Source organism: Eumetopias jubatus, unplaced genomic scaffold (assembly GCF_037043125.1).
Source record: "Eumetopias jubatus isolate StellerSeaLion01/CBP00866 unplaced genomic scaffold, mEumJub1_p1.0 scaffold_5, whole genome shotgun sequence".
NCBI classification, from domain to species: Eukaryota; Metazoa; Chordata; class Mammalia; order Carnivora; family Otariidae; genus Eumetopias; species Eumetopias jubatus.
In genome coordinates, this window is record NW_028274811.1 from 143439621 (window position 1) to 143462185 (window position 22565).

Genomic DNA, 22565 nt, shown 5'->3' on the forward strand with positions numbered 1-22565 from the left:
AAGCTGATTGTTCTAGAAAGGGAAGGTGTGAAGTGGGGCAGGGGTGACCAGCTGATACTTTGGACTAGGGTAAGACCCCCAACACCGAAAAGAGGGTCATGCTGCCCCCACCACAGTCAGGGCAGTACTACCTGCGCAGAGTGGCTCAGCCAGAGGGTGGCTGAGGCAAAGATGGCAGTGGAGACCCTTGAACACCTAGAGTGACCTCAAGAGGCAGCCATCATTTAGAAAAGAAGTGTCTAAATGGCATGCAAGTTAACATGGTTGGCTTGAAGGGAGGAATTCAGAGCAGCCAAATTTGGAGAAGATGCATGAAGACCTAATATGACCTTCTGACCCAGGGTAGCTGGGGCAGAAGAAAGAGTGTGGTGGGATGTGGGGTCCCCAGGACTGAGTTATGGTAGTGTCAGCACCACGGAGACTGGCAGTTTTCTCCCAATTGTGCCTCAAGGACTCCACAGGTGATTATTCTGTCTAGCTACCTTGAGGAGAAGGTCATGATGTCTAGTAGCTACACCAGCCCTCGTAAATAATTCTTGTCACTGCTATTGCAGAAGTCCCTGGTTCAGAGACAGCAAACACCTGATTTGTGTTTTAATGGTAAGAGAAAACCAGGTCAAGCACCCCATCAGCTCTTTACAATAATGACTGACTGATACTCTCTTTTTCATTTCACAGCTTTTTCTTTGACCCCAGATACCCATCCCCTTGCTTCCTTCAATTTCTTTTATTATTTAGTATCAGATTCACACATTCAGAGGAGGTCAAGCCAGTTTTTTGTTTTCTTTTAGTACATTTAGCATTTGTTCTTGTAATTCACATTTACTTTTGTGATTTTATTAAAACAAAAAGAAGAAAACTTTAAAAATATTTTAAATTTATCAAATAAAAAGGCACAATCTCACTTGTGGCTTGTAATTTTACATTTACTTCTAAGTGTTAGAGGGGACAGTTTTTACCTTTGCTTCAGCTCTTTTGGAGCATGATCCTTTTTCTGGATAAAGGATTAAGAAGCTGGGACTAGTCTCCTTTTCTTCTCTTCTATATTATACATCTTTATTGAGATATAATTCATATACCACAAAGTTTATCCCTTTAAAGGGTACCTATTATTTCAGTGGTTTTTAAATGTATCACAAAGTTGTATAACCATCTCCACTACCTACTTCCAGAAAATTTTGATCACTGCCCCCCCGCCCCCAAATTAACCTCATGCCCATGAACTAATTTCTCTTTTCCACAGCCCCTGGCAACCACTAATCTACTTTCTGTTTTTCTGGATTTTCCTGTTCTGTGATTTCATATAAATGGGATCATATACTATGTGACCTGTTATTTTGTGTCTCTGTGTTTCTTTTATTTAATACAATTTTTTCAAGGTTCATCCATATTTTAGCAAGCATCAGTCCTCATTCATTTCTATGGCTGGATAATACTCCATTGGATGGATGTAACACATTTTATTTATCCATTTATTGGTTCATGGTTATTTGGATTATTTCTGCCTTTGACTATTATCAATAATGCTTCTATGGACATTCATGGACATATATTTTTTGGTGGATATGTATTTTCATTTATCTTGGAAATAAGCTGTATTAGTTTGCTAGGGCTGCCATAACAAAATCCCACAGATCAGATGACTTGCATACTAGAGGTTTATGTTCTCACAGTTCTGGAGGCTGGGTGTTCAAGATCAAGGTGTTTGCTGGTTCAGTTTCTTCTGAGGCTTCTCTTCCTGGACTCTCTTGCATTCAAGAATATTCTTCCCTCAATCAGTGTGTTGTTTGTGTCCTAATCACTTCTTATAAGGATACTAGTCATATGAGATTAGAACCTGCCCTAAAGACCTAATTTTAACTTAATTACCTCTTTGAAGACCTTGTCTTCAAATATGATTACATTTTAAGGTACTAGGAGTTAGGACTCCAACATACGAGTTTCGAGGAGACACAATTCAGCCCATAGCACATACTTAGGAGGGAAATTGTTGGGTCATATGGTAACCCTATTTAACCTTCTGAGGAACTGTCAGTTTTCAAAGCAGCTGCACCATTTTACATTCCCACCTGCAGTGCAGAAGGGTTCCCAATTTCTCCACATCCTCACCCATACTTGTTATCTGTCTTTTTGATTATTGCCATTCAGAGGAAGTAAAGTTCTGAAGTGTATCTTTTTGTGAGTTTTCCATTTACCCATATTTTTGTTTCTTCTCTCACATTGTCCCTCTTGACTGTGTTGCTAACATCATATCTATGTATATACTTTGTATATTTTAAGGGCTTGAATGTTTGATCACTAGACTGGTCATATTAATTATCAAAAGAAGTGAGGGAGGGTGTAAAAGTCTGATGAATTGCATAGTTTATTATCAATAAAACAAACAGCACAGCTACCATTAAAAACATATTTCTCAGAAAACAATCTGGATGAGTGATTTTGGTTTTTTTCCATATTATTCATCCCCAAATTTGAAAACATCCTGCATTGTTGATATGTATAAAGCCAATCAAGCGCTTACCACTTTGTCCTTTCAATAATGCATCTTTGCTTATTGAAACACGTAACAGCCAGCATAAAGATACTGCCCTGGCTGAAAGGTATTTTGGGAAGTGTGTATGCCACTGCAATCATTCTTCTTCCAGAATGAAACTTATTAGGGAATAAGTTGGTTACACAAATTAGAAATCCCTTATGTTTACCTACTTGCATTCCAATGAAGAATTTCTGAATTTAGTTTTTCAGTGTATTTATTGTTTTTCTGGAAGACCATAATACCTTTATATAATTGCATTCAAGAATATTCATTTTTTGCAATAATCAACAAAGAAACCATTAAAACTCAAACAAAAGTATTCTATAAAGAGCTATAAGTGGAAATGATCTTTCTTTTTGCCAGGTGTCTGGGAAAGGAGTTTACATTTTGCCTGAAGCCAATCCTTTTCTAATGTCTTCTTAATATCTTTGAAACTTACATCATTGCAAAAACAAATAAACTGATAATGTTATTCTAAACACCATGGTCTTATTTCCACCAAGACTATTCTTTTCTTTTTTTATGGCAAATTTATTCAATCTGAGTTTCTTTCTTGGGTGAATCTTACTGGGCTGGTCACACCCAGAAATTCAGCCCAGATGTCATCTCCTCTGCAAAGCTTTTGTGGATGCTCTGAGTGGAATCCCACGCCCCTCTCCTCTATGCCCTGCTTGTCCTCTATCATAGCATCATTATCATCAGCTGTAAGACCCCAAATGACGTGTCCACCTTTTCATTCTGGTCAGTGGTTCTCCAGGGTGATCACCCATCAGTACCACCTGAAGACCTTTTCCAATATCTGCTCCCTCTGGGATCCTGACATAGCAAGAGCTGCGTTGTTTCCAAACTGAATAGACTCCTCTCAGTTCCTCAATGTTGGACCCTGGGGGTAGTTTGTTAGAATCTGGGAACAGGCAGGATGCCATTCTCCACCATGATTTTCAGATGGGTCATCCTTTCTTGTCTCTTCCCCTCTCTGTCAATTTTGTGGTCTGGCTATGCTAGAAAAGATAGTGGATGTTTGTATTTGAAAAACTTCCCAATTATGCATTTCATAGACACATCTAAGGAGGTGGGTATAAGATAAGAAGTCTTGGTTGAAAACATATTTTACTAGAAAAAATAAAAAATGGAGATAGTTTTTGTTGAACATGTGTTATGTGCTGGATTGTTTGTTAATTCTTCCCATAACTCCACAAAGTATGTATTATTATCCTGACTTGAAAGATGAAATATCCTCAGAGAAATTGAGCAGATTGCTTGAGATCATACACTAGTAAGTAGTAGAACTGGGATGAGGCAAGTCTTTCAGCTCCTACACAGCCTTTTTCAATGTTTCTTTTGTTAATGTTTGTGTTTTTATGTTATTATTTTTATATTATTTATTATTATTTACATTGTTTATGTTAATATACATTATTTAAATCACATAAATGATGAAAATACATAAATACTAATATAAATATTAACATGTCATGTTAATATTAACATATTAATGTTATTTTTTATGTTTGTATCAAGTTAGGCAAAAAAAAAAAATTTAATACCTATTGCAATCCAGAATGACAATGTCTAAATGGAAGTGTGAACTTTATTATCTTAATGAAGTACCCAGGCCAAAGCTGAGTCTGCTGCTGTTGTATAATGTGTTGATTTTCAAAAAGACAATTGCTTTAGTATGAGTGTGGCAGCTGGTGTGTGTCTCTTTGTACATGTGTGTGCATGCACCTGCATGCATATGTGCATGTGTGCACTGAATGTGTGTGGTGAGGGTGTCTGTTTCTTCTTTGGTGCACAGTGCGGTCCTTGCTCAGAGACTGATGTGAGCAGCAGACTCCTATGTCTTCCTGAGATGAGTTTCACTTATTCTCTCAAATTAACGCATTTAGTTTAAGGCATCGATACTATGACTGTGGTATGTTTACTGCTTTGGGGTGCTAATTGGTGTGCCTGGGATGGAGAAGCTTCTACCTAGACATGGCATGTCAATGAGATTTGTTAAAACGAGCATGCTAAATTTTGGAGGGTCAGGTGAAGTAGGGGGTGGGGACCACAGAGTTACATTCATAGATGTGTACACATGCATACAGTGTTTGGTAAGAACTAGATTGGAGTCAGGGGATCCTTGTACATAAGTAAGCATCAACTAAGACATCACATCAAGAATGTCTACATCTTCATAGCAACTACTCATAACATAGATTTCATTCACAGGTGTTAGTCTCTCAAAGGAATATGGAGATTCTGTGGGGATAGGAGGCTTGGGACAACATATAAAATGAAAGATCCCTGAAAAAGAGGTGGGGAAGTGCTCCGGTTGAGTGTTTCAAACTACCTGTTGCGAAGAACTTATTTTTTCCCACTTTGTTCCATACTAACACCGGTGTCAGTTCATACCAGATGCGGACAATGTCAAACTGGCTTAAACCCTGTTTAGCTAGATGTGTGCACCAATTATGCACTTGAACATCAGGCAATGTCAAATTGCTCTACAAGTATCTAAATGCTCACTTCCAATTTCAGTGCTTATCTCATCAAGGGGCAGAAAAAGGTTAGCAGACTGGCGCCAGTCTATGGACCACACTTTAAGTAATGATGCTGCAGACAAGCCTTACCTACTGCACGGTTGCACCCACGCCAGCACTGCCAGTGATGTTATGAGAATGTAGACATTCTTGATAACAATGCTGTAGATGATGCTTATATATGTACATGGCTATCCTAACTCATGATGGTCCTTATATCACATTGTATTGTTCGAGTGGTAATGGTCTCTTGACCACTTTATTTCTTAGTGCATAGATATATATGATAAGGAAGACAGCTTTTCTGGCCTGAAGTGTGACTCCTTTGTGTAGAAATACACAAATAGCTTAGCTGCAACAGCAGTTAGGATCATTGCCTGTATCTGTATATACCACAGTCAGTAGACTGGGCAACTTGCAAAAATGAGAAGAATGGTGGTTGCTCTGGGAACAAAAGCCATGGCTGGTGACAGAGAACAGAGAAAATGGTGCTGCCGAGGCAGAAGATTTGGGGGAAAGAATAGAAATGTTTAAGAAGGACTCTATAAAATTTTGTTCCTTTTACCCATTGTCCTACAAAATCATCTTCTTTCTCTTTAAGGGATTTTTGGAGTTTATTTTTAGAATTTTTCAAGTGTCCATTCCTGGAGATACTTATTCAAATTGATTCTTATTCAAATTGACACTTATTCAGATAGATTCAAATTGAGGGGCAAGGGGTATTGACAGGGAACAGAGGTTTTTCAAACACAGAGAGAGAGATAAAGTTGAGAGTATATTTACTTGATCTTAGTACTTACTTTCATCAGCATCAATAATCCATGCTTCATTATTTGGGTGATTGTAGTCTTTCATTCACCATAAGATTCATCCCTTCAGCGATTCAATGCTCAGATCATTATGATGAAAGGGGTTTCTAGTGCCCTCTTCCCTCTGCCATTTTTCTGTTTGTGGAATGTATATTGGAGAGGTTATTGGACCTCTTTGGGCATTTTACATCAGAAGTAAATGTCTGTGGGATGACGACATTAAGTGGATTGATTGGGAATTAAGTTCTGGTGTAGGAAATATTCAGGTTGAGACAGCAGGTCTAGTGATTAAGGTAAACATTTGATCTTCAGTGTGATGCCACAAAGCTCCAAAGCTTCTTCCACAGCCAAGCACTTGATTGCTAAGCAGATTCTCTCCTTGATCCGCAGGCAGGGTGCACATATACTCTGTAGGCTGTCCCACCTCCCACTTCTCCCAGTCCAGTTATTTTAACATCTGTGTGTACTTTGTAAGACAAGCCTGGGAACAAGATAAGGAAAAATTAGAAATGGCAACCCTGCTTCTTTCAGGAAATAATTCTTGGCAATGAGTGCTCACGAATTGCAGCTCTTGGTTGATGTGACGCTACATGAAAGATGAAAATCCCAGTGCTCCAAGTAACCATCATTTGATTAATCATGGCTTCTAAGGAAGGGGACATGAAAGACAAAACATAAAATTCTCTAAAATGTAGTGAATTTTTAACATTCAGACCATCATCTGAAAATTGTTCTCCTTTTTTAACAAAAAGTATCCCTTAAAAATTTTTATTCCATTTTTATTTGGGCACCTGGAGAATTGAGAGCCTTGAACTGAGGTGGCAGTTTTAGATCTGCAAGTCAATATTTGGTAGACTTGGGCACAATGAGCCACAGCCTGTGACCTGAAAAGCAGGGTGTGCAAATACTGAATGCATGTAACAGAGACTCATAGTGGATGCTCCACCAAGGACCAGCAAGAAATGAGAGGGACAAGATGGAGAAGTAGGGAGAGGAAGCATTTATGGAGAATTCACTATGTTCAATTTGAGGCATTGTGGCAAATCCGCTATGCTGACCACTGCCCTAGAACACTCCTCATCCTTCAAGAGTAATGGAAAAAGGCTCTTAGTCTTAAAATATTTCCTTGGCTTCTTTTGTTGGCAGTTACTGTACTTCATTCAATCTGAGTTGCCATCGATTATAAGGGAGAGCTTTTTTTATTTCCACTAAGAAAGAAAAAACCACTTCCGATTAAACTGTGACACAATCATGCCTTCTCACTGAGATTTTTTATTTTATGCCTTTTGTAAGAGGTTTTTTTATACTTTAATTAATTCGTCACACCAGCCTCTCATTATTTGAAATATCTTCTTATCCATTCTAGGGATGCATCCATTTATCCTGCTTTCTGTTGCACTGCTTGGTATGCATTAGGCAGTCCTTTTGTGCACATCTCAGTAATAAAATTTTAAGAAAGTTTTATCTTCTTGTAGATTCTGTCCTCCCTTAGTTTCCATAAAACTTTTTTTTCCAAGAAAATATGTCTGGGTATAAGTCCAAAGGAAACAAAATCACTAGTCTGAAGAGATATTTGCACCTCTCTGTTCATTGCAGCATTATTTATAATAGCTAACATATGGAAACAACCTAAATGTCCATCGATGGGTGAATGGATAAAGAAAATGTGATATATATGTGATATGTGTGTGTGTGATATGTATGTAACACACACACACACACACACACACACACACACACACACGGTGGAATACTATTCAGCTATGAAAAATAGGGAGATCCCGCTATTTGCAACAACATGGATGTTTCTTAAGGGCATTATGCTAAGTGAAATAAGTCAGACAGATAAAGACAAGTACTGTATGAACTCACTTGTATGTGGAATCTAAAAAAACAAACTCATAGATCAGATTTATGGTTGCTAGAGGTAAAAGGTGGGTGGTGAAAAAAATGCATGAAGGTGGTCAAAAGGTACAAACTTCGACAATATAAATAAATTCTGTGAGTCTAATGTGCAACATGATGATTATAGGTAACAATACCATTTTGTATATTTGAAAATTACTAGGAGAGTAGATCTTAAAAGTTCTTAATCACAAAGAAAAAAATTGGTAAGTATGTGAGTTGATGGATGTTAACTAAATTTGTTGTGGTAATCTTTTGACAATATATACATATATTAAATCATTATGTGAAACTTATGCAATGTTATACATCAATTACATCTTAATAAACCTGGAAAAATAATTTTAAAAATTATGGAATTGTAGTCATTCCTCTATCAGTTCCCCTAACATCAAAGGTATGCCCCACTATTCTGTTTCCATGCCTTTCTGCTTAAACAGTAAACTTGTGATTCAATGCTGAATCACAATGTAATATTTTAGAATATGTTTTCAATGGATGTAAAATAAAACTCACAATATTAGCTAAAATGAATGCTGCTTAATTAAATTGACAATTGAACCACTCTGATTAAGTTTAAGCCTTCACAGCCAATGCCAACTGTTGCATGGCCAACTATCAGAAAAGTTTGAATATTAAAAAAGCATATTTTAGAATTGATGAACATGATTAAATAAAGTCAGTGGGACCCTAATCTAACTACTGTGTATACCTAATATATTTATAATCAGCTGTGACTCTATTTTAAGAACTGATTCAATAATACACTATATAATATAAGGGTGTGAGTATCAAATCAAGTGAGTTCAGGCAAGAACTGAATCAGAAGGATGGCTGATAGGGTTTGCTGTGCTGTATATTTTCAGATTTCTTAATTCCTTATGTGAGATAAACTTTACTCAAAAGGGCATTTTTGCCTTGTTTCTGTTTATTTGTATGTGGTAATCTTTCTCCATATTAAGATAAGTGGCAAAACAGAACAATTTTGAATCATTCCATTTTTATAATAAAAATATTTGTACAAAGATTGGAAATGCAACAAAGCACAAAAACGTTTAAGGAAAAAATTACTTTCAGTGCTGCCATCCTGTAATAAAAGCAGCCTCTATCACCTTATGATAAAGGGTATTCAACACACATTTTGTGTAAGACACTTGATTTATATCTTGTGGATTTTCCAATGAATGAATCCTCATTCTTGGTCCCAATGGAAGTAGTTGTGTAGGGAATATAAGAATTTCCCAAATAGCTACACCAGATAACTTGTGCTGAGTGTCATGAGGGAGGTAATGAATACCAAGGAGTTTGGAGAAGGGAAGTTTACATAAGATTGGAGGCAGTTCAATGAGAAAACATTATGTGGAGGAGGTAATATCTCGTTTAACTCTTCATGGGTAGGGTGTTCAGGTTTGTATGAAGGAAGCAGGCATTTCAGAAGGAGGGAGATGTTTAATCAACAATCAAGCAAGAAGTTCATTTAGGCTAATAGAGGAGTCATTAATTCTGATTATAAATGCTCCAGCTTTTCCTGGGCATGTGGTAGGATTCTGCACCCCTTGGAAGTTGGGTGTGGTCATGTGGCAGATTTACACAAGTGAAATTTTAAGGGTGATTGCATGCTTCCCCACATTCTTCCCTAATAATGTTTGCAATGGTGACTGTCCTGTTGACCTACGTTCCTGGTTGTTTATGATCAGCAGAACCTCTTGACCAGTCCACAGTGGACATGATAAGAGAAAGAAACAAAGCTTATCTGATTTAATCCACTGAGATCTTGGAGGATTGTTTATAACTGCAACATAACCTAACACATCCTGACCATATGAAGACAAAGAATAAGAGATAAGGTAAAAAAAAAAATTAGGGTGGAATCATTCAGTGCTTGAATATCATAAAGGTATGTGGACATCTGGATTTTACATTATAAGCACTATAGAGTCATCCATGTCTTGTTGTTTGCTTTGTTTTTAATAGGAAAATGGCATCATCGGGTGTACACATTAGGAGGATTTATTTTGCAGTGTACTGTAGTGTGACTTGGAGGAAGTACAATAACCAAGTGAGGACATTGAATAGGAGACCGCTGTAGTAGCCAAAGTGAGGGCATGAATATTATTAAGATGGCAATGGTGGGAAAAGAGAGTAAGAGTTCTTGTAGAAATAATATGGAGGTCAAGATGAAGAGATTTGTATACAAAGTGATCATCACGGGACACTGTTGTCATTCATTGAATTGTGTCTTCTTAAAATAGAGTGTCCTAACCCCCTGGACCTCTGGATGTAACTTTATTTGGAAATAAGTTCTTTACAGAGGAAACCAGTTTAAAATGACGTTATTAGGGTGTATCTTCATCCAATACGACTGGTGTCCTTATAAAAAGGGGAAATTTGGTGTAGAGACAGCAGTGCACAGAGGAGAGATGATTTGATGAGCCAGAGAGAAGATGGTTGTCTGTAAGCCAAAGAGATAGGCCTTGATGGATGTTTCCCTCCCAGTCCTCAAAAGGAACCATCCCTGGAACACCTGGATTTCAGTCTCTGGCCTCCAGAAATGTGAGACAATAAATTTGTTTCAGCCACGCAGTTTGTGGTACTTTGTTACAGCAGCCCTAGCACAGGAATATAACTATTAAAGTGTTAAAGTATTTTTAAATGTTAGCCTCTTCCATCTTTAAAGATTTCAGATGTGCCCCTTCCCCTTGAGTATACTTCCATTATTGTCTAGATTAAATCAGAAGCATGGGAGTAACTTTCTGCTCCTCAGTGTATAGACCGAGTCCATCATTCCAGTCGATTTGCATTTTATCCTTTGCCTCCCTTCTCATATTAGAAAGGTAGTAGAGCTTAATATGTTTTTTTTTTTTCCCCAAACACAAGCCTACCTTGAAAGATGGAGTAAAATGGTTACATTTTTAAAACTCCAGACAACCCAGAATTCTGCTTAATTGAAAAAGACCCTTTGGTGTGATGGATATAGTCTTTAATTTAATATCTAGCTCCATTGGATTCTCTTACAATCGAGTTAAAGGCATCAAGGTAAAAGACTGCCAGGCCTTCACAAATTTCCTATCTAATAGTAATGGCCTGTGCGCTAGAGATTTGTACTTGCTATTCTCTAAATTCTGAAGTGTGGAAGGTGTGATGTGAGAAAATCTTTATAGGAATACAGGGCTCCAGATCTGTGATATTCATAAACTTTTATACACCAAATTTTAATGCCCAGCAGTTGATTGACTATTGCCTTATGAAATAATATTTATTTAACCACACTTTGAAAGTCCTACACTAGGGCCATATAAATCATTCTTTGTAATCTTAATTTGGTCCTGGAAGATTCAATCTCTTTTATTTTGCAATATGGCTATTGAATCAAACTGGAATGGAAAAGTTGGCTCAGTAAATTCTCCAATTAAGATTTTATCCAAGCCTTGCTTCACTAACTCATTTGTTTCACTCATTCATAGTATGCATACAAAACTTCAGTTTTAAAATGCTTATCTGGATTTACATTATAAGATTTTTGGATATGTACTAGTTTTATTCAAAGAATGAACTGAGAGACAGCCTTGAGAGAACTGAAATTTACATAGTAAACTATGTTTTATTTTCTCAATCAATGCTACTGGCAATGATTAAAAGTATATTATGATACCTCTGAAAATTAGGTATATTGAAAGCCTGGTCTAACAATTCTTGACATATAAGATTTAGTAAATGGAACATGTTTACAAAATCACATTCACAAAATATTTTCAATTTATGTATTTATGTACCCAGACTCTTGTTATGAGGGTGTTTCACGTATAAGATGGACTGAATGATAGCATCATCCACACATCAAACATTTAACAGGGCCCTATGAATAAAGCAATATTTTAAATACTAAGTATTCAAAGACAAAAAAGGCAATGCCACCGGCGCATTGTTCAAGGAGGTATGTGTGTAAAGGAATAATAAAGATATAATGTAATACACATAAACACACACACATTTGGTAAACTATTGGTCCTGCTTTCATCTGGTGTATCAGGATAGATTTAAGGTTACAGTTTATTTACCTTCTAAGAACTATTAGATTATTTCAATCAGAAAATCTGGAAAGATATTCTAGGCAAAAGAAATAGCATGAACCAAGGGTCTAAAGTCTAGAAGCATGGGGAAAAGCTGGGGCCCAGCACAGATCAGATGTGGTTGGAGAAAGAACTGGTTGTGCAAGGGACACATGATATAGTTAAAAGCAGGTTTGAGCAAGCTCTTCATCCAAACAACAGGGAACTGGGGGATTATGAAGCTAATGAGAAGTGGAAATCGAATCCAACAGTCAGACTGACTCCTCTGGCACGTGATTCTAGAGAAGAGCAAATGTGGAGGTCATATTGAGCATGCATAATTATATCATTCCAGTTCTGCTTCTGCAACTGATTATTTGGGTCATTTTTGCCAATTCATTCACTGTCCATGCACATATCAAATGAAATGGCTGACTCAGAGGTGTTCTAAGCCTAGTTACAGCTTAAAAGACAAGCTGGGGTTCTGACATGACCACTTTGGTTGTCACTTAATGCTCGAATCCATTTGCACTTTATCAAATACATGTGGATGTCACCTTCGGTGACCAACTAGAAAGCAATGATAAGTATAGATATTTGGTAGACATTCTGATATTATTTTCTTAGTATTTAAAGGACCTTGAGGTATTTATTTAAACCTCCCTTACTGTACTGGACATTTATTTTTTTAATTTAATTCAATTAGCCAACATATAGTATATCATTAGTTTGTGATATAATGTTCAATGATTCATTAGTTGCATATAACACCCTGTGCTCATCACATCATGTGCCCTACTTAATACTCATCACTGGGCTAACCCATCTGCCCACCCCACTGCCTTCTGCAACCCTCAGTTTGTTTCCCAGAGTCAAGAATCTCTCATGGTTTGTCTCCCTCCTTGATTTTTTCCCTTTCAGGTTTCCCTCCCTTCCCCTGTGGTCCTCTGCACTATTCCTTATATTCCTCATATGAGTGAAATCATATGATAATTGTCTTTCTCTGCTTGACTTATTTCACTTAGCATAATACCCTCCAGTCCCATCCATGTCACTGTAAATGGTAGGTATTCATCCTTTCTGATGGCTGAGTAATGTAGTGGACATTTAGCATACATTTGTAGATATACCTAGCACCATGTTAATGTTTCTCCTTTGTGAGACTTTCCCATCTTAGGTTCCATGGCTTCATGGGAGGAGCTAGGAACCCACTTGCCCACTTTCTTTGCAGCTGGGGCTTAGCACAAGGCCTTGACTCCATCATTCAGATGCATTCCTCCTGAAGAAGGAGGAATCCTTGTGGTGGAGACATCTATCTTCACAGAGCAGCAATTAGAGAGGTCCTGGCAGAGCAATTCCTTACCCAGCATCATTGATACCAAGAACTGGCACCTTTGATGGCAGCAACTGGGCTCCACTGCAGCTTCTGCCTGTGTGGCTTGGGCACTGAGCTAGCTGTATAGCCTCCAAGTGCAGTTCTCGACCCTCCTAGAAAGTCTGTGTGCTACCTCTATTGCTTAGGAAATTTATTTCTGCTTAAACTAATTAGATGGGATTTTTATCTTTACATCTACAGATTCTTTCTGATTCAGCAATCTGACTTCCTTCTCTTTTGACACCTCTTTTTGCCAAACTCCTTTTCTGCTAAATGGGCAGAGTTTTCCATCATGAGTCTGTAACAGAAGGCCATTTCTCTTGGAATAAATTAAAAAAAATTTTTTTTCCAGCAATCTCTCGATGATGCCCCAGGTTGCCAATCTCCAAATAAAACAGGACTGAGAAGTGATAGATTATTGGTAGAAGTGGTATTATTGGGGCTTCTCTCTGCCATTTCACTCCAAAAGCTGATGTAAAAAAAGTGGGTCTAAGAAAACAGCTACTGAAACTTAAAATCTCTTGATAGATTGAGCGATAGAGGAAGAGAAGAATCAAAGAATAGAGAGAAAGTGGATCTGTAATGAGAACAGAAGTCAAAACCGGTTGGAGGAGAAGAAGGTGAAAGAAAGTACAATTGTCTACCTGGGACTTTGGAACAGGAAGGATTCTCTACACTTCAGGGCGTCCCAGGTGCCACTGTGCCTTAAATCGTACCATTCAGTTACAGTTTATTTTGATTAATTATGGCTCTCTCCAGTTGTCTCCTTACCATGGATATGTCAAGGACAGGTAACCCACCAAGTCATTAACAACTCCGTGAGTCAATGAGCCAGAGGGAGTCTCCAGATTCCCACTGCCTGTCTGGTATCCTTCCCTGTAGCCCTGACCTTTTTAATTGTGCCCTGCTTTCTTTCCCAGCTTTGTCACTCCCCTCTTCCTGAAAAATTGCTCTACCTATAATCCCTGACTTGTTTTCACAAGCTTTCACAAAGGTGTTTCTAAAGATCCACAGATTCACATTCTCCATATAACTGTAATGGAGATTTGCCTCCCCAAGGATATGAAATCCCTAGATGGGGAGACTTTTTATCCTTTCCTTTCCTGTCGGCTGTGTCTGTCCCACCTCTGCTAGTTCTGTGGAGAGGCATATTCAGTCTGGCTTTCACCTAATGCTCTTACAGTGCATGCCTTCCCAGAGTATCATGGGGCCCTAATACAGCCTTACACTAATAGGCTCACATGCTTGTTTGTTCATTCCTTCCAAGCAGTCAAGCCTGACTGGATCCTCGTAAGGTCTTCTGCATTGTATTATTCCCACATTTCTGTCTCCTTAGACACCTTCACCCTACCCTGTCTCCACGTAACCTCTTCCCCATCCCATATGCAATACCTACATGCAAAGTACATTTTGTTGGATTATCTGGACGTGCATCTGATTATCTGGATGCAACACATATTTGGGCAGAGGCTGATATAGCTAGTTAATATATGTAGAGTTCTATATGACTTCAACTCTATAAGGTTATTGTACAGACAACTTAAGTAGTTCTTGGGGGCCCCAGCCAGGGCATATGTCCTTCAAAATAGTGCTTCTCAACATTTTTCTCTATGGAGAGCATATGGCAGATGCACTTCCAAGGAAGAAGCCCCTATTAGCAATTCTCATTAGGTCTCTTTAAGATAGTGGAACCAAATGCATTTTCTATCAAAGAGATTATAGGGAGGCAGTGAAGACTGCTTTAAATGTAAATGTGTTAGTCGTTCACAGACCTTGTTCATGTTGGTAACACATGCTTATTACAGACCTCGTTGCTGATTAGAACACATGGGTAGGAAGCCGCACCTCAGCCCAAGCTTGCATGCCTGGATTTCTCGTCTACCTCTCCGAAGCCTCCCACACTTGACCTTCTAACTATGTCTTATTTTCCCTCTTTGCCATCTTACCTTACCCTTTGATAACTGCTTCCTCTTTGGGCATATATTTCCCAAGAATATAAAAGCAACTCACTTTTAGTAATAGTGCCTTTTCAAAATTATGTAACACAGTCAGCTCTTTTCTTCTCTGCTAGGAAGGAATGAGGTATCTGAACTTCATCCGTCCATCCTTACCTAGACTCAGTCACCCAGCACTTACCTGAATAGCTTTTTTGGGAACAGACGAACAAGACGGTGGCCAAGATCTTTACCTGACTTGACTCTCAGCAAAGCTGGCCTACAGTTTTGAGCAAACACTGATGTTTAGCAGGTAGCACACATCTTCACTGTGTAAGGGTCAAAAGAGGGCTCGGGTAAGCATATTTCACTATAGCACAGTTGAGCTAGAATGCTCACCCCAACAAATCAGTGTAACTATTTTCCACGTCTGTTCTGTGATTTTCCTTAGCCACACACCTTGAGGGCTGTGGATTCTAGATACACGTGTAGGCTGAGGGCGCTCCATTGTCTCTTCACCAAATAAGGGAAAATCAGACATATTCATGAGGAGGATTCATAAGGCTTGTATCTTCAAAAAGATAGAGACACACTGCGTTTCATTTTTTATGTAAAACTTAAATTTAATGAGATCTACACATTTATCCACTGAGGAGTGGGGGAATGGAACTCAGGGGGTGAGTGTGATCTGATATTTTATTATACTTATTTTTTGTAACTTATAGAAAGTGTATTATTTTAACCAAAGACATGGTTTAACTAAAATGAAGTTTCTAGAATCCTCTCAACATGACACAGTCTTACGTAAAGCTATATATGCATTTCAGTTTGCTACATGTATATATCTCTATGTAAAATTACCTCCCTAGCATTTTAGTTTTTAATAAATTAAATTTTACTGAGACCCTAAAATAAATGCACTTGTTTTAACTGGTTGTTAAAATACTTTTAAAATATTCATTTTCTTATTCATTTTGAAAATATTTCTAGTGACTTTAGCTTCAGATGGAATTTATTCACTTGTTTATATAACTTTAATATTGTGCAGTTTTTCTTTCTGAAATTGTCATAAATAAGAATGAGCTTTGGTTTTAGCTGGTGTCATTTTATATGACCAAAAGAGATTAGTTATTACAGAGTCTAAGTGGAAAGATGTTTGTAAATTGACACTCATCAAAAAGGCCCATTTATTATTTCTGTGTCTAATTAAATATAATAAATCCACTTTAAGAGGCTTTGCTCATGTGATGTGCAATGCCTTTCTCACTCCATAATTGAATGACATGCCCTTTATCACCCATGTTTGTATATAATGGAACAAAAAAGCTCTGCACTTAGTTCTGATGACATTGTCCAGGTTCTCCTTTCTGGAGATAAAGATGGACATCTCATGATACGTGGTCTGCCCTAAGATGCAGGTGTCATGATTTGGGACCCTTTTTATAGAATATTAGTCTTGGCTTATGAATTTACGTAGAGTACAATTTGAGTTTCATGGGCCATCAGCAACTAGTTTCTATGCAAGGCTTTGGCTTCCCAACACAGTACTCAGTGAAGACCTGGCTGAGGCTGAGGTTGCTGCCAGTCCCTCACTCAAGGGTAAGTGCCTCTGTATCTTCTTTGCTGGGACCAGCTCCCATGCACATGTTCATGTTGAGGAAAATGCAGTTTGTACAGCCTCACAATGCTCACAGGGCAACATCACTACCATCCCCAAGGTGACACTGGTCCAGAAGGTGCTAATCATTTTTGTATGATAATATGTGCCAACAGCATATACACACACATACACAACACATTGCATAATGCATAACCCACATGATTCTGTTTCCTATAATTACTAAAATTTCAAATGTCTACATGTAAAAAAGAATCATAAATAAGAAACCAATGTTTTCACATGTTAATATCCCAAAGGCAGTGTCTCTATGGTGGCAGATAAAACAAACAAACTCAAAAAGCAACCAACCAAAAAAAAATAAATAAAAAGTGTGTGTGTGTGTGTGTGTGTGTGCGTGTGTGTGTGTGTTTTGGAGGAGGTCATTGAGAAGACATGACCTCTGGTTGACCCAGGAGCTGGACCTGGGCAATCAGAGGCTTTTTACCACCTCCCCTGTCCTTGGATTGTAGACTCTGCCCACCATTCCCACAGTGGGAGTTGTTTGCAAGGATGCAGGTGTGAAAGAGCAAGGTGATACTGAGACCATCTGGATGGCACAGGTGACTGAACTCAGTTAAGGCCTCTGTATAAACTTAAGATTCTGGCCTGCAGGTGATGAGTTCTACTCCCCTCGTGACTGCCTGAGATAAGCATTGTATGTACGTTGCCTTGCCTCTTAAACCTGCCACCTGCCACTCTGGAGTAGCCTGCCTCTTTCCTCCATCTCTCCCTGCCCTCTGTGTCCACGGCCAATTTGGGCCCCAGCAGTGTGTGTAAGGGAGGGGGTTGAGATATGAGTACAGGAGGAGAGATGCTCCTAAAAGCAGCAGGTCTCTGCTTTCATGAAAAGATATTACCCTCTGAAGATAAAGGAAACCCCAAACCCAAACCTCCTTTGTTCTTAGGCTTCTTCTCTGCCTTATATTTAGCAAGTGATCCTGCCCTCATAAAATACAAAGGCGTAAGGGAGGAAATGTGGTGCCTGCCTGGGTAAGTAATGTGAGTTCTGCCATTCACCAGTTGGCCGCCATGGACAAGTTATTTAAGCACTAGGTCTCAAAGCTCCTACCCACGAACTGGGTTTGCCTCATGTGGGAGATATTTGCTATATTTTGGTGGCACCCATTTCCCACTACAGAAGCTAAAAATTGTTTTCCAGCCTACTGGCGGCCAGTGCATAAGCATGTCAAATGAACTTTACTGTTTGCTCTTTTGTTTGTTTTTGTTTCTGTTTTTAATATAAAGAAAAAGATACAAAATGCCATCATCAGTGGACCCTCATCCTGGCGGCAAGGGCCAGAGTAATGGCTGGTGTCTGGTTGCAGAGTGTTCTCAGAACAACAGATTCCCAATTTCTACTGGTTTTTCAAAACCAGTTCGTCGGAGCTCCTACTGATTGTACGAGTTTCCATTATGTTTTCATTTAACCTTAAAGTAACTTAAAGCATTTGTTTCATATTATATGCACTAAAGAGTATCTATAAACATAGGATTTAATGAAGAATGAACACTCACATGTGTTATCACTATCTAGGTTAAGAAGTAAGACATGAAGGGGCACCTGGGTGGCTCAGTCGGTTAAGCAGCTGCCTTCGGCTCAGGTCATGATCCCAGGGTCCTGGGATCGAGCCCCACATCGGGCTCCCTGCTCAGTGGGGAGCCTGCTTCTCCCTCTCCCTCTGCCTGCCGCTCCAACTGCACCATTTTATATTCCAGCAGCAGTGCACAGTGGTTTCAATTTTTCTGTATCCTCATCATTAAAAAAAATTATAGCCATCCTAGTAGCTGTGAAGTCTTATCTCATATGGTTTTGATTTGTATTTCTCTAATGACTAATGACTTTAAACATCTTTTCTGAAATGTTTATTGACCATTTGTGTGTCTTTGCAGGAATGTCTCTTTAAGTCCTTTGCTCATTTTTAATCAGGTTGCTTTTCATTGTTGAATTGTAGGAGTTGTTTATATATTCTGGATATTAGCCCCTTGTCAGATATATGGTTTGTAAATATTTTCTCTCATTCTGTTGTTTGTGTTCTTTGAGGTACAGAAGTTTTAAATTGTGATGTAGTCCAATTTATCTATTTTTTTCTTTTTTTGCCTGGGCATTTGGTGTCACGCCCTTGAAATCGTTACAAATCTAAAATTATGAAAACTTTTCCCCCAATGTTTTCTTCTAAGAATTTTATAGTTTTAGCTCTTAAGTCTAGGTCTTTTAATCCACTTCAAGTTATTTTTGTATATGATCTGAGGTAAAGATCCAACTTTGTTTTTTTGCATGTGGATACCCAGTTTCCCCAGCACCATTTGTTGCAATGGTAGAATGTCATTTTATAGATCCTTGTTAAAATCTTACTTTTTCTATGTATATTAATTTAGGTTTTCTATGAAGGTACTTATATCAGTGGCCAGTAAGTGTTATACTCTTTTCTAACCCTTAAACTTCTTTTCTTCCCTCCCTCCTTCCTTCCTTCTCTCCGTTTCTTTCCTTGTGTCCTTTCAGAAGCAATCTTTATGTTATTCGGGATGACCATAGGTCTTGTCAGCAACGCTCACTCCTGATAATCAATTACCTTTGAATTTGTTCTTTATTGTTGTTTCCAAATATCTCATTAATACTTAAAAATAAGCTTTTTAAAAAAAGTTGTACCCAGTAATTTCAGTTGTGTTCTCCTTAGAATGGCACCTATGAACATTGCTTCCCTAGTTAAACTAGTCAGATTGATTTCTGTTTTTTGTAACCAAGAGCCTTAATGAAACCTCCTAAAGGGAAAATAAGAAAGACCTGCTTGATGTGGTTTCTATGTTAACATGATGCAAATGATCCAATCAAGAAATGGGCAGAAGACATGAACAGACATTTTTCCAAAGAAGACATCCAAATGGCCAACAGACACATGAAAAAGTGCTCAACATCGCTCGGCGTCAGGGAAATCCAAATCAAAACCTCAATGAAATATCACCACACAACAGTCAGAATGGCTAAAATTAATAAGTCAGGAAACGACAGATGTTGGCGGGGATGCGGAGAAAGGGGAACCCTCCTACACTGTTGGTGGGAATGCAGGCTGGTGCAACCACTTTGGAAAACAGTATGGAGGTTCCTCAAACAGTTGAAAATAGAGCTACCATGCGATCCGGCAATTGCGCTACTGGGTATTTACCCCAAAGATACAAATGTAGGGATCCGAAGGGGTACGTGCACCCCAGTGTTTATAGCAGCAATGTCCACAATAGCCAAACTGTGGAAGGAGCCAAGATGTCCATCGACAGATGAATGGATAAAGAAGATGTGGTATATATATACAATGGAATATTATGCAGCCATCAAAAGGAATGAGATCTTGCCATTTGCAATGACGTGGATGGAACTGGAGACTGTTATGCTGAGTGAAATAAGTCAATCAGAGAAAGACATGTATCATATGACCTCACTGATATGAGGAATTCTTTTTTTTTAAATTTTTTATTATGTTAATCACCATACATTACATCATTAGTTCTTCATGTAGTGTTCCATGATTCATTGTTTGTGCATAACACCCAGTGCTCCACGCAGAACGTGCCCTCTTTAATACCCATCACCAGGCTAGCCCGTCCCCTCACCCCCCTCCCCTCTAGAACCCTGTTTGTTTTTCAGAGTCCACTGTCTCTCATGGTTCATCTCCCCCTCCGATTTACTCCCCTTCATTCTTCCCCTCCTGCTATCTTCTTCTTCTTTTTTTTTTCTTAACATATACTGCATTATTTGTTTCAGAGGTACAGATCTGTGATTCAACAGTCTTGCACCTTTCACAGCGCTCACCATAGCACATAACCTCCCCAAAGTCTATCACCCGGCCACCCCATCCCTCCCACCCCCCCCACCACACCAGCAACCCTCAGTTTGTTTCCTGAGATTAAGAATTCCTCCTGTCAGTGAGGTCATATGATACATGTCTTTCTCTGATTGACTTATTTCACTCAGCATAACACCCTCCAGTTCCACCCACGTCATTGCAAATGGCAAGATCTCATTCCTTTTGATGGCTGCATAATATTCCATTATGTATATATACCACATCTTCTTCATCCATTCATCTGTCGATGGACATCTTGGCTCTTTCCACCGTCTGGCTATTGTGGACATTGCTGCTATAAACACTGGGGTGCACGTACCCCTTTGGATCCCTACTTTTGATTCTTTGGGGTAAATACCCAGTAGTGCAATTGCTGGATCATACGGTAGCTCTATTTTCATCTTTTTTAGGACCCTCCATACTGTTTTCCAGAGGGGTTGCACCAGCTTGCATTCCCACCAACAGTGTAGGAGGGTTCCCCTTTCTCGGCATCCCCGCCAACATCTGTCATTTCCTGACTTGCTATTTTTAGCCATTCTGACTGGTGTGAGGTGGTATCTCATTGAGATTTTGAGTTGGATTTCCCTGATGCCCAGCGATGTTGAGCACTTTTTCATGTGTCAGTTGGCCATTTGGATGTCTTCTTTGGAAAAATGTCTGTTCATGTCTTCTGCCCATTTCTTGTTTGGATTATTTGTTTTTTGGGTGTTGAGTTTGATAAGTTCATTATAGATTTTGGATACTAGCCCTTTATCTGATATGTCATTTGCAAATATCTTCTCCCATTCTGTCGGTTGTCTTTGGGTTTTGTTGACTGTTTCTTTGGCTGTGCAAGAGCTTTTTATCTTGATGAAATCCCAATAGTTCACTTTTGCCCTTGCTTCCCTTGCCTTTGACGATGTTTCTAGGAAGGTGTTGCTGCAGCTGAGGTCGAAGAGGTTGCTGCCTGTGTTCTCCTTTAGGATTTGGATGGACTCCTGTCTCACGTTTAGGTCTTTCAACCATTTGGAGTCTATTTTTGTGTGTGGTGTAAGGAAATGGTCCAGTTTCATTCTTCTGCATGTGGCTGTCCAATTTTCCCAACACCATTTGTTGAAGAGACTGTCTTTTTTCTACTGGACATTCTTTCCTGCTTTGTCGAAGATTAGTTGACCATAGAGTTGAGGGTCCATTTCTGGGCTCTCGATTCTGTTCCATTGATCGATGTGTCTGTTTTTATGCCAGTACCATACTGTCTTGATGATGACAGCTTTGTAATAGAGCTGGAAGTCCGGAATTGTGATGCCGCCAGCTTTTCTTTTCTTTTTCAACATTCCTCTGGTTCTTCGGGGTCTGTTCTGGTTCCATACAAATTTTAGGATTATTTGTTCCATTTCTTTGAAAAAAGTGGATGGTATTTTAATGGGCATTACATTGAATGTGTAGATTGCTCTAGGTAGCATTGACATCTTCACAATATTTGTTCTTCCAATCCATGAGCATGGAACGTTTTTCCATTTCTTTGTGTCTTCCTCAATTTCTTTCATGAGTATTTTATATTTTTCTGAGTACAGATCCTTTGCCTCTTTGGTTAGATTTATTCCTAGGTATCTTATGGTTTTGGGTGCAGTTGTAAATGGGATTGACTCCTTGATTTGTCTCTCTACTCTCTTGTTGTTGGTGTATAGGAATGCCACTGAATTCTGTGCATGGATTTTATATCCTGCCACTTTACTGAATTCCTGTATGAGTTCTAGCAGTTTTGGGGTGGAGTCTTTTGGGTTTTCCACATACAGTATCATATCATCTGCAAAGAGTGAGAGTTTGACTTCCTCTTTGCCGATTTGGATGCCTTTGATTTCTTTTTGTTGTCTGATTGCTGTGGCTAGGACTTCTAATACTATGTTGAATAGCAGTGGTGATAGTGGACATCCCTGCCACGTTCCTGACCTTAGGG